Source organism: Urtica dioica, chromosome 8 (assembly GCF_054948205.1).
Source record: "Urtica dioica subsp. dioica isolate 48M chromosome 8, U.dioica_male_clone48M_v1_H2, whole genome shotgun sequence".
In the NCBI taxonomy this organism is placed as follows: Eukaryota; Viridiplantae; Streptophyta; class Magnoliopsida; order Rosales; family Urticaceae; genus Urtica; species Urtica dioica.
Genome location: NC_142763.1, coordinates 36387656 through 36401908, shown reverse-complemented (window position 1 = coordinate 36401908; position 14253 = coordinate 36387656). Strand labels below are relative to the sequence as shown.

Here is a 14253-nt window from a genome sequence, read left to right as displayed (position 1 = left end):
CTTTTTCTTTTAGTTGTTAGTACAACGTCCTATTCTTATAAGAGAAGAGAGAACTCAAAACTGTATGAATGAAACTTTAGGTGATCAAGAAGGGCTTATATTTTGGGTGATGAAATTTTAGAAAGTGGAAGCTAATTATGTTATTATATCATTGATTTCTTTTAATTATTGGCTTGATTTATTTGCACTAATGACATTTAAAAATGAATGGTTAGGATTTTTTTCATTACAACTCTAATCTAATTAATGACTACAGATGATTCTTTGGATTTTTTTTTTCCACAACTCTACTTTAACCCTTATCACCTAGAGAACTCAATGGATTTAGTTTCTAGAAACAGAACCATTATTTAGATACTACATCAATGTTTGGACTTAAAAACTCCTAAAGCCCAAACATCAATACCCAAAATCAAGAAGAAAATATATGACATAATTAAGTGGATACTCTTAATTAAATTTATAACTCAATAATTAAAATATTAAAATTATAGTCCAATCCATGCCTAAGTATCTCGTAGTGCGGCGTATACGTACGTCTTATCTTCATTTGAACTATTTTTTAATTGTTAAAATCAAACTATAATTTTAAATGTAGGGGATGGGTCTAAATGAGCTATATGCTCAATTCCCCCAAAAACAATCGGTAAAATTATAAGAATAGTTTTATAAAGTAAAATATTTTTAAAATAGTGGATGTTTAAATCATTTCAAAAATATTGTTTTTTTAATCTGTATATAATTATTTTCTATATAAATGAATTAGTAAACATTAAACAAACTTAAATATAGTCCAAAACAGTATACAAAATTTAAAAAATAAAACTGTAAAAATCAAGAAAAATGAATTTTTACCACAACTTGAAAAATACTATAATCTTGATGATAAAAAAAAAAAAAAAAAAAAAAAGAAGATTAGACACACTATAGCGCTATCACATGTAATTTCTACTAATCAATTTAATATGCAACTCTGATTTTATTTCATCCGGGAAATTTGGTATTAGACACACTATAGCCCTATTGGACATCATTATTAACATCTTTTATGTTTTTTACTAAAATAAAAGTAAAATGTTTATCGATAAATTTTTATTAGTTAGCTGCAATAATAGTTGAAATGTCGGTGGCCGATTTTGTGTCCATAATCCCAAAAATCAAAAGTTATGGTGGCCGGTGTCCATGTATATGCGCTTCCATGTGTTCTTAAGCGTGGTGTGATACAACGGAGTTTTAAGCATAAACGACGCTTCTTTCAGCGTCGTAAAACATATTTGAAGACGTTTTTAGGACGTTGTTAATGCCCTTTATTCTAGTAGTGATTTCGACAAAAGTTGCAGTAGTCGATGAAAATGGCGACGTAGATTATTTTGAATATTAGTAAAAAAAAATACATGTTTAATTTTTCCATACCCAAAACAGAGATATATTAAGAAAGAGCAGGGTACGTATATAGCCGAAGCAGACCAATTTCTTAAAAAAAAATAAATAAATAATTAGAAGTTTATTTTAAAAATAACCAATTTAAAGAAACAACATTTCAATATTCCTATAATCCCCCTGCACCTACCCAAAAATAACAACCAAACATAAACCCATTTTCTCATCAAATGAAGAATCCACCGAACCCCAAAACTTGACCACCAGTCTCGCGTCCGACCACCTCCATATTCTCTCTTTCAACAACCGTTGCCTCCGACGATCGCCATTTTTTCTTTGAGGACGGCCATAAGCTTGCAATTTTTACAAATCAACTTAATATGCAACTCCCCTCAAACTTGATATTACTTCCTTGAAGAAATTTGAGAATCGGACATAATTATTAACATCTTTTATGTGCTTTACTAAAATAAAAGTAAATGTTTATGAATACATTTATTAGTTAGTTGAAATGTCGATGGTCGATTTTGTGTCCATGATCCCAAAAAACACAAATTACGGTTGACAACTGTGTTGCGACGAAAATATTTTGAAAATATGTGAGAACTCTTAGAGAAATGATGAGTTCATGAATGAAGCATTTGATAATGATTTCGTCATTAGATTCTCAGTATTCAAGAATAAAGTATATATAGTCTTCAGATTACAAACGTTAACTCTAACTCTAGCTAACAAACTAATAACTGACAAATAACTAGGGTTGAGTCTATAGTTGACTAATAAGCAAGACTAACTAGAGCTGATGTGGAGTTGCTACTCAACACCCACCGGCAAGCTCCTAGTGGAATAGTCGAGAACCTTGAGCTTGGATCTCAATCTTGGAAACACAGAGCTAGAGAGGAGTTTAGTCAAAACGTCAGCTGCTTGATCAAGCGCGAGAACATGTTAAACTTTAATCTTCTTTTGGTGTACTTTTCCGAGCACAAAGTACAGGCCAAATTCAATATGTTTGGTTCTAGCATGTAGAACTGGATTCGCGGGATGAACAGTACTAAAGTTGTCACACCACACAACAAGAACTGACGAGCTCGTGAATTTCAGTGAGTAAGTTCTCAGTCTACATAACTTCAATAACAAGAGTGGCTAAACTTCTATATTCTGCCTCTGTGGAAGACCTCGAGACGGTGTGTTGCTTCTTGGACTTCCAGGGGATAGGATTGCCACCAAAAAAGGGGATAAAGCCCTAACGTGGAGCGCCTATCAACTCCGTCAGATGCCCAGTCTGCATCACAGTAGCCAGTTAAGTTCAATGACACGACTGAAGTAGAGTAGTGAGTCGGATGAATCCTATGAGTCAGAGTGCCACTCATATATCTCAAGATTTTCTTCACGACCTTCCAATGATCTGCTAGAGGTTGCTGCATGAATTGGCACACCTTATTGACGCTAAAGGTCAGTTCTAGACTAGTGATTGTAACATATTGCAAGGTTGCAATTGTGCTCCTGTAGAGTTGCACATCCTCAACTAGTGAGCTACCATAATTTAGAAACTTGCGGCCAGTGGTAAATGGTGCAATAAAAGCTTTGGCATGTTTCATCTTTGTCTTGATCAAGAGATCCTTGATGTGCTTTGTTTGTGACAAGAGAATATCATCAGTAGTCTTCTTAACCTCTATTCTCAAGAAGTAGCTCAGCTCTCCTAGATCTTTTAGAGAAAAAATGTTATGAAGTCTGTGAATAAGAGCTTGTACAAAATGTCATCACTCCTCGTGATGAGAATATCATCTACATACACAATGATAAAGATGGTGAGTGAACTTGAGTGAAGTGTAAACAAGGCATGATCAGAACGAGCAAACTGAAATCCTTGGTTAACCAAGACTGTGTGCAAATTTTCAAACCAAGCTCTCGGGGTTTGTTTGAGTCCATAAATGGATTTGATAAGTCTGCACACATCCTTAGGAATTGAATGATCTTCAAACCCAAATGGCTGAGACATGAAAACTTCCTCTTGTAGATCCCCATTGAGAAATACATTCTTCACATCTACTTGGTGCACTTTCCAATATTCTGTTGATGGCTATGGTGAGAATGACTCGAATAGTGGTTGCTTTAACAACATGGCTAAACGTCTCACAGTAATCAAAGTCAGCTACTTGATGAAACCCTTGGCTACAAATTGTTAGGAATATTGCCCACTTGAAGATAATGAATAAATGATTACTAAATTCGATAATAAGATAACTTTATTAGCATTCTATGATTAGTGGGTTGAGTTCTAAACAATTAGAATCAATAACAACTATCTTCCATAGCCTCCGTATTAAACTGAGTCATGTGATGGGCACCTGAGTTCGGGCGGTGAGCTAAAACGAGGTCGATGACTGATATACGCCTGGAAAGCTATATCTAAAGTCATATATGTGGAACACATAGGTGAAGGTTGATCACTATGTGGGAGCATTCTACACTTGTGGTAAGTGTACGACCTGGACAGGTCTTGGTGTAGATGTGTCGTTTAAGGACCGTTACGACACACTAACCGAGGCCACTATGATGGTCACAGTGAGACTTGATCTAAATCCTGAAGTGATCATGGACACTGGGTTATGTTACTGAGCTCTTTGACTCATTCGCTAAAAGGCTATTCATGCTAATCACAGCTTATGTCTTGGGAGTTTTCTCAGAGCATAATTCGAGTGGGAAGTGATTTACAGATACGGAATCCAGCCTTCCTGAAAGAAGGTTAATGTTCACTCACCTAAGGGTTGATTCCAGAACCGATAGATTGCTAGCACTTTCGAAGTAAGTAACGTTCGAAAGAATCTTTCGCTGGGGAAGCAACAATGCTTAGGGCTGATATGTATCAAAAGAAGTATAACGGAAAAATTGACTTCTCTTGACACGGGTTGAACCTGGAGGATCTTGATCACGAACTGACTATATCAGTGGACACTCGTCACGATGAGTAAATATATTTCTAGTATAAATGAGAATTCAGTCTTGGCTTACAAGGTGGAGTACTTGACCAAGATTAGACGAATCGATGGAAAAAGAGAAATGACTATTTCGTCTTTTTCATCGGATTTGTTAAGCTTCTATTACTAGGTCCATAGTCCCCGATTCGGCTCTGATAAAGGCGGATAAGAACTTTCTTAAAATAATGTTTATCATTATTGATCTCACTTGCTGTAATTGTGATTGACAGCATTAATTCTGGAAAATGGGTATTCGCAGAATTAAATAAATATTTATGGTAGAATTGTTTATTTATTGTTTGATCAAGTAAATAAACAATTATTAATTATTTGTTTATTGTTGGACCAAGTAAATAAATAATTAATTGGGTTTTAAGCAATTGGGCCTTGCACAAAATATGAAAGTCGGATTTAGGGTTTTGGCACTAGGATTTGCGCAAATCCCCTTGGCCGTGTGCCTAAAAACCGATTTTTATAATATTGGTATTTACCAATATTTTCTCTTTAGTTCCTTAAATAAAGGAGAGAAAATAATATAAGATATTGTCCTCTATTTTCTCCTTATTTATAGGAAAGTATTTAGGAGAATATATGAGAATATATTTAAAGGGAAATAATATATTCCCCTTTATTCTCTCACTAAATAAAATATTCTCTATTTAAATAGAGAATAATATCCCATAGATATTGATCTGATGGATGAGAGAAAAAGTAGGATTCACTTGTTGAGATCCAATGGCCTAGATTTAATCCACCAATGTGAACGCAATAAAAGGAAATAAAATATTCTGGATGATTCCATGAATATCTCCTTTTTACTACTATAAATAGGGGTTCATGAGAAGGCAAAAATAAGTAATTTTTGGTGAAAATTTCGTGCTCCCTAGCCTACATTGGCCGAGCACTTCTGCCTCTCTTCCCCTCGGAAATTCGTTTCCATTCTTAGTAAAATAAGAGCGAGATCTCGAAACACCTAGTTTCGTGATCTAGTGAGATAAAGACTGTGCCCACTCATCTTTCTTATTCGTCTCGGAGATTACGTCTCGGAAGACTAAGGTGTCATCACATCGAGTCCTTCATCAAGACAACGCAAGGAGTACGCGATTGGATTGGAGCGTTCTATAGCTGAACCGAAAATCAATGTAAGTACTTGTTTACTCGCTCTAATCGGTTGCTTGATAAATATGCTCTCGTGAATTAAATTAATTAAACATAACTAGATCTTGTTAATTATAACCATAATTTAATTAGCTTATGATCAGCGTAATTAATTATTTTTCCGCATTAATATGGTTATATGGTGGAATCATCTCGAACGAGTCGCATCGGAGCGATCGTTCGTGTCCGATGCGCGCTCGATCCACCAACACAAATATGTCTTTGTGCCTCAGTATAAAGCGATTTGGATTTTTCTTGAGCTTAAAAATGGATTGAATTTTTTGGGGAACCGGCGAACCGGAGAGGACTGGAAGGGTAAGGGGATACACCATTTTTCTTCCTTAAACCGATCGTAACCCGGTCGAATTGGACCGGATTCCTTTGAACTGGTTCCCATATTATAAAAGCAACATTTGCTTTATTTTTCGAGAAAACCCATCTTCCCCATCTTCATTTTGACGAAACCCTAGGCGCCCGGATTTCGTTTCTCCGAGACCATAATTGCTTAATTTCCGATCCATTTTCCTGGTTTCCTTCACCATGGTCGTGCTTCCCGGCGGATTTCGTTCGTCGCAAGCCATTTTTGTCATATTTCCGAGGTAATCACCTTGGAAATCTTGGATTTGGAGGATTTTTCTTTTTTTTCTTAAGTTTATGCTTTAATCCATGAATATGATGATGAATTGATGGTTATAATGATGAATATGTTGATTTTAGACGAGTATGATGATGAATATGTTGATTTTAGATTATTATGATGATGAATATGTTGATTTGAAATGAATTTGATGATAAATTGATGATTATGATTACGAATCTCTTTATATGAGATGAAGAATATGATGAATTGATGATTATGATTATGAATATTTTGATGAATTGATGATTATGATGATGAATATATTGATTTCAAATGAATATGATGATGAAGTATAGCGTCCGACCCGGCACGGAAGTATTGCGAGCCTGTCGAAGGACGACCGAATGCAAGCAAATGCAAATTCTGCACGTACGTCATATAGGCCCTGGTGGAATCGCTCGTGTGAAAAATCACTTGGCGAACATAGACAAGACAAATAGTGTGAAGATGTGCGACAAGGTTCCTCATGAAGTACAAGAGAAAATGTGAGAGTTGCTCTACGTACACTCTCAAAAGAAGAAGCAATGTGAGGGTTTGGGTGAGTCGATGTGAGCCGACCTTCGAAAAAATCTAAGGGACTCTGACGAAGAAATAGATGAAGGTCCCAGTTGATCTTAAGGGTCCTCTGATCCAAGAATATCGCACCCCGGGGTCAAGAGGTTGGCCAAAGACGTCGACGATTCTTCATTCACGAGTGACGAGACACTCAAGACACTTCACGTATAATTAATTATTAATTAGTGTGTTTTATATTTTGTCGTACGTGTTGTAATCAAGGTTTGACATTCCACGGAAATTGACCGGAAACTTTGAACTTTATGCTACTTTATGTTGAATTTTATCTTGGTTTGAATTTTGTGTTTTATATTTTGTCGTACGTGTTGTAATCAAGGTTTCACTTTCCGCGGAAACCGACCAGAAACTTTGAACTTTATGGTACTTTATGTTATGTTTTATCTTGGTTTTAACTTTGTGTTTTATATTTTGTCGTACGTGTTTTAATAAAAGTAGTTTAGTTTCGTAAAATATGAAATTTATGTTTATTTTTGCAAATTTATGCATGGCGAAAAGGAGCGTTGGGGTGGTCTTAGTGTTGGTGATGAATGAGTGGTATCAGACACGAACAATCGCTCTGATACCACTTGTTGGTGAAACACATGGGATATCAGACATGAACAATCGTTCTAATATCACTTGTTGGAGAATACAGGGCTGGTATCATACACGAACAATCGCTCTAATACCACTTGTTGTAATTACAGAGGTGGTATCGGGCACAAACAATCGCTCCAATACCACTTGTAAGGAAACGATTGGGTTATCAGACACAAACGATTGCTCCGATACAACTAGTCAGGATTATGTGCTTACCTTGATAACCATATAAGTTGCGGAATAAATTAATTACACCAACAAGAGCTAATTAAAAGGATGGTTATCTAACAATATCTAGATTTACTTTATTAATTAAATAATGAAAGCATTCAAACATGTCAAGCAACCAATAAGATCAAAGAGCAAGGCTCATAGAGAACTTACGGATTGGGCTCACGAACAGAAACTTCAAGCTTTCACAATCCGTCTTCAAACGCGTTGATCTCCTCCTTCAAGTTTTCAGATCCTTGTCTTTGAACAACTTGATATCCTTCTTCAAGCTTTCAGATCTAGATTTACTTTATTAATTAAATAATGAAAGCATTCAAACATGTCAAGCAACCAATAAGATCAAAGAGCGAGGCTCATAGAGAACTTACGGATTGGGCTCACGAATAGAAACTTCAAGCTTTCACAATCCGTCTTCAAACGCCTTGATCTCCTTCTTCAAGTTTTCAGATCCTTGTCTTTGAACAACTTGATATCCTTCTTCAAGCTTTCAGATCCTCTTACTCCTCTTGAATCAAAGCTTGGCCATAAGATCTCATCTCATGAATCTTACTTTCTCTCTTAGTCATCAGATCAATATCTATGAGATTTTATTTTCTGTTTAAATATAGAATATTTATTAATGAGAGAACAAAGAAAATATCTTATTTCCTTTTAAATATTATTCTCTACTAATATTTATGACAGAGAATAAATGACAATATCTTATTTCCTATTAAATATTATTCTCTATAAATATTCATGAGAGAGAATAAATGACAATATCTTATTTCCTTTTAAATATTATTCTCTCATAATATTCATGAGAGAGAATAAAAGACAATATCTTATTTCCTTTTAAATATTATTCTCTCTTAATATTCATGAGAGAGAATAAAGAACAATATTTTATTCCCTTTTAAATATTTTTCTTTCTCCTTTATTTAAACAACTGAAGAGAAAATATTGGTAAGTACTAATAATTAGCATGGACGAATTTTGGCACACGGCCAAGGAGGAATTCGCGCGAATCTTGTACCGGGATCCTAAAAAAATTGTCCACTTCATTATGTGCAAGGCCCAATTGCTTAAAACTCAATTAATTATTTATTTACTTGGTCCAACAATAAACAAATAAGTAATTGATTAATTATTTACTTGATCAAACAATAAATAATTAATACTACCATAAATAATTATTTAAATCTGCAAATACCCATATTTTAGAATTAATGTTATCAATCACAACTACAGCTAGTGAGATTATAATAATGAAACACATTATTATTAGAGGTTCTTTATTCGTTTTATCGAAGCCGAATCAGGGACTATGAACTTAGTAATAGAAGCTTAACAAATCCGATGAAAAGATGAAAAAGTCCTTACACTTTTCCACATCGATTTTTCTAATCTTGGTCAGATTCCACCTAGGTATGCCAAGAATGAACTCTCCTTTATACTAGAATTATATTTACTCATCGTGATGAGTGTCCACTGATCTAGTCAGTTCATGATCAAGATCCTCCAGGTTCAACCCGTATCGAGAAAGATCAATTAATCTGTTATACCTTTCTTGATACATATATACCCTAAGCAGTGTTGCTTCCGAAACGAAAGATTCTTTCGAACGTACAAACTTCGGAAGTGCCGGCAATCTATAGGTTCTGGAATCAACTCTTAGGTGAGTGAACATTGATCTTCTTTCAAGAAGGCTGGATTCTGTATCTGTCAACCACATCCCACTCGAATGATGCTATGAAACTCCCAAGATATAAGCTGTGATTAGCATGATAGTAGCCTTTTAGCGAATGAGTCAAAGAGCGCGGTAACATGATCCAGTGTCCATACACTTCAGGATTTAGATCAAGTCTCATTGTGACCATCATAGCGACCTCGGTTAGTGTGTCGTAACGGTACTTAAACAACACATCTACAACCAAAGTTTGTCTGGGTCGTACACTTACCACAAGTGTAGAATGCTTGCACGTCGTGATCAACCTTCACTAGTGTTCCGCATATATGACTTTAGATACAGTTGTCTAGGCATGTTTCAGTCATCGACCATGTTTTAGCAACACCGCTCAAACTCAGGTGCCCAACACGTGACTCAGTTTAATACGGAGGCTATGGATAATAGCTACTATTGATTCTGATATTCTGACCTCAACCCACCAATCATATGATGCTAATAAAGAAAACCATTATTCTATTTAGTAATCATTTATTTATTATCCCTAGTGGGCAAGAATTCCTAACACTTAGCTGTTGAATATTATCCAACAATAAAAAAAAAATTGTCTGAATACCCATCGGTTTCCTACATTTTTTGCCGGTTTCCTCTACGGTAAACGATTTTCTGCCGGTACCGATTTCCTTTTTCTTTGTCTGAATACCCCTTGTTTTCACCTCCGGTAAGCGTTTTTACCCTCCAAATTGAAGTCTCAGTACGATAACGATAATGCGAACCTTGCTTACAGCCAATAGCACTTCTATTTGCAAGTAAATCCACCAGCCTCCAAGGTCCATTTTTGATAAGAGCTAAGTACTCATTTATCGCTTGTTTCCAATCTTTAAACTGCAGAGCTTCGGCCGTTGTGGATGGTTCACGAGTGACAAGAAGTGCTTTAGGCTTGAAGACTCCATTTTTGGAACGAGTGAGCATGGTTTTTGTTGGAGGTGGTGGTTGTAGCACTTAAGAGGCTAGTTGATATAGGACAATCGCTAAGTCTATTGAGTATTCACTGAGGTGTGTGGATGTGGATGACTGGTGATTCTGAGCTTGTGGTGAAAATGATGTTTCATCAGTTTGTGGACTGATATCATTTACCTGTTCAGTTCGAGAGACAGTTTCAAGAGCAGGGTTAGCATCAACAACATGGTGATGTACACGTTCAACCTCTTGTGCAGGATGTATGTGATTGGTTTGTGACTGAGGGATGACATGAAGAATGGTATTAACAAGTTGATTTGTGGTTTGCTGGCTATGTAAGAGAGTAACCGCAGACTTGGAAAAATGGAATTTTGTCTCATCGCAAATGACATTTTGTGCAATGTGGACCTAGCAGTTTTTTACAAGCACTTATATCCTTTATGGAAGACACTATAACCTATGAAAGTACAAAGAATGGACTTGAAGTTGAACTTATTCTTGGTATAAGGCCTTAGATCAGGATAGCTCAGACAACCAATGATTTTTAGACTATTATAAGATGATGACTTATTGAATAACACAGAGATTGGCAGTTTGTTGTCTATAGCTTTGGATGGGAGACGGTTGATTATTAAAACAATTGTTCTCACAGCATCATCCCAAAGTCTAAAAGGGAAAAAAGCATGAGCCATAAGAGCTAAAGAAGTTTAAGTGATTTGCCTATGTTTTCTTTCTACTAGGCCATTCTGTTCATCTACATGAGGGCACAAGATTTGGTGTTTGATCCCATACTCATTTATAAAGGAAGTAAAAGCTCTATACTCTCATCTACCATCACTCTCAACAACTATGACGTGACACCCTAACTGTAATTCAATTTGGCGCTTGAAGTGTTTAAAGGAGGTGAGTGTTTGATCTTTGGTTTTGAGTAGGTAGATTCATGTGTATTTGGAGTGACTATCAATGAAGTGGACATAGTATTTGTACCCATTTGTGGACAATGCAGGTGCAGGTCCCTAGACATCAGTAAAAATCAATTCTAGAGGCTTAGAGTGCATGGTAAGATTCGGAGAAAAAGGAAATTTGTGCAACTTTCCTAAGCAACAAGAAGAACACACACAATTCTTTTATTTATTCAACAATTTTTCAGTACAATTTTGAACAACAGCTTGTACAACATGTTCAGATGCATGTCCTAATCTATAATGCCAGATATGAAAAAGTAGGCCTACTAGAAGCAACATTACAACTGAATTGTGATGGACTACTAGTTACTACATTACATCTGATGTTCGGCTCCTGAGATCTACTAACTTGTCAACAAAATCAGTATTTTGTAGCCAACTTGCCACAAATGACCACATTTGTTGACATGGTTAGTCACAAAAACCATCGTTTTGCTTGTCAAAATATTATGTATTTGTTGACAAGGTTGTCACAAAAACTTGATTTTTGTGACAAACCTGTCAAGAAAAACATGATCTAGTGACAAACTATTCTTTCACACGGTTTTTATTATCTTTTTTATTTTTCTACATGTTCCAATTTAGGTAAATTGTTTTTGGTTAATAGATTATACAAACAATTGTATTTCACAAGAAATAAAAAGTAACAATATTTGTATATTCATATTTAATTTTTAAACTTATTACTTTATTATTCACCCATCAATTTTACAATTGTGTTCTTAATTTTGACGGTCATTTGCCGTTAAAATTTGACGGAAGGAGTGTAAATTTAAAGGACTTATTTTTGGTTTACTTGTTGTACGGTAATAGTCCAAGTGAGATTCATGTAATTTATCAATTATATATATATATATATATATATATATATATATATATATATATATATAAATACAGCCATGGAGAGCTTAAGCAAACGTTGCTTAGTTCTATGATAGGATGATGAGATAAAATACCTTTATTGTTACGAATCCTATATCATTTAATGGAAAAAAGAAGTCCTATACGCTATATCTATATATGTTTTTTTTTTTTTTTTATCTTTTGTCTTTTATGGAAATGTTGACGAGAAAATTATATAAATTGTTGAAGCTAAACTTGGAAGTTACAGAAATGTTTAAGTTATTACGCAGTCTAGCTTAGTTTGGTGGCTCAATTTTTATGGATTCCTTTATATATATATGGGAAGTTAGATCAATAGATGAAGCTATAGATTCACGTCTACGTAGGATGAGGAAAAAAAAAAGTAAAATTAGGGGTATGAAAGAGGTTAAAGAGGAAAACTATGGATCTTAAAGTCAGATTGATGTGATTTTTTTATCTATCACAACGAAGATTATGGAAAATATATATAATTAAGGGTACTTTATATAAACTTTGCTTCTACTTTTTAACGCATCGATTGAAACCCGGATTGCTAATCAAGATTGTTAAAACTTATTACTTCTAGTTCTAGTGTATGCTTAACATGATTTGGTTATTCCTTAAAATAAAAATATGATTTGCTTACTATCTTGAACATTTTGACGGGAACAGTTTTGGTGCTTATCCTGTAGATTCTGACGTGGAAATAGATATGGATATTATATTACCTTAATGACCCAATATTAATATCTTCTAGTTCTTGTAGAATTTAAGGTAAAAATTATTTGGTGCTTATCTTGTAGATTCTGATGTGGAAATTGATTTGGCGATCATATATTACTTAATTGATTTGGCGATCATATATTCCTTAATTGATTTACTACCATATTATATATGGCTAACTTAGATTAGATAGTACACGGTCGTGTGAGTATTGTTATTAATATGATAGTTGAAAGCAAGGATAGTTAAAATAATTATAGCTTATAACTTCAATGAAAAATTAAAGAAAAACTACTTCTTAGAGCTTTTTACAATGGAAAAAATGACTTTCTTGACCACAACCCCTATAAGATTTTATATTTGGGCCCCCCTAAAGAAATATATATATATATATATATATATATATATATATATATATATATATATATATATATATATATTTTTAACTTTCCCAGGTTCAGCTCTATGATCTTTAAGGCATAAAGCAAATTTATTTTTATAATAATTTATTTAGACTATGAACTTAATATATATATATTTTTAGACCTAAAATATATTAAATTTAGATTTTGTTGTTACATGATTTAGACTTTTATTTAATGAGAGCCTAAAGCAATTAATTGACACCTCTAAAAGTGAAACCGAGCCTGCGCTGAAGGTGAAAAGTGTATATAAGTTGTGTTTGGTAGTTAACTCAAAAAGTTTTTTGTTTTCTGTTTTCTAATTTTTGTAGTTGTATTGAAAAACTGTTTTGTAGTTGTTTTCAAAAAGATGTTTGGTACAGTTTTCATTTTTGTTTTTGAGAAAGTGAAAAAACTGAAAAAAGTGTTTGGTATAGTTTTCATTTTTGTTTTTGAAAGAATGAAAAGAGAAGATGAGGAGAAAGATGAGAGAAGAGAAAGAAATTTTTTTTCAAAAACACCTTTTATTTGTTTTCAGTTTTCTTTACTTTTTTCCAAAACAACTTCAAAATTTTTTGAAAATGTTTTCCAAAAACATCTAACCAAACATGTTTTCAATTTTGGTTTTCAATTTTTTCAACCCAAAAACTAGAAAACAGTTTTTGAGTGAAGAAACAAACATCACCTAAGTTTTTCAAAAAATTAAAAAGGGAGAAAGACGTGCGAGGATTTTCATATTGCTTGTTTTTTAACAACTAATCATAATCTGAGAGGCCCATTAAGTTGAATTTCTTTTTCTATCACCTTACTTAAGGATACAAAAGGTCAGAGAGAGTTTTTTCTATTAATGATAAAAAGGTGGTGGTTCAATTAAGAGAGGCCCATTGTGCCATAGTGGGCCTGAGTGGCACCGGGTCGTTATCCTTCCACTGCCGAGAGCGGGAAGTTTTCGCTGCTCTGTGAAACCAGCCTCACGCTGTGCCCTCCACTCTAGAGGCCGCGAAACTTGGGCCTTCGCTCAGGTCTCACGGCCCAACTCTCGGCTTGGAATGGGCGGCCCAGAAAGTCGCCACGGTCAGGTCCGACACAATGGGCCAAACCAATGTCCACACCACCTCAAAGCCCCCACTCG

At 34.6% G+C, this 14253-nt stretch overlaps 1 non-coding gene across 1 annotated transcript; it reads right to left on the bottom strand.

Moving 5' to 3' along the window:
* Positions 1-13975: 13975 nt before the first annotated feature.
* Positions 13976-14250, bottom strand: LOC149389577 (signal recognition particle RNA). Its single transcript, XR_016301100.1, has one exon.
* Between the last annotated feature and the right edge of the window lie 3 nt (positions 14251-14253).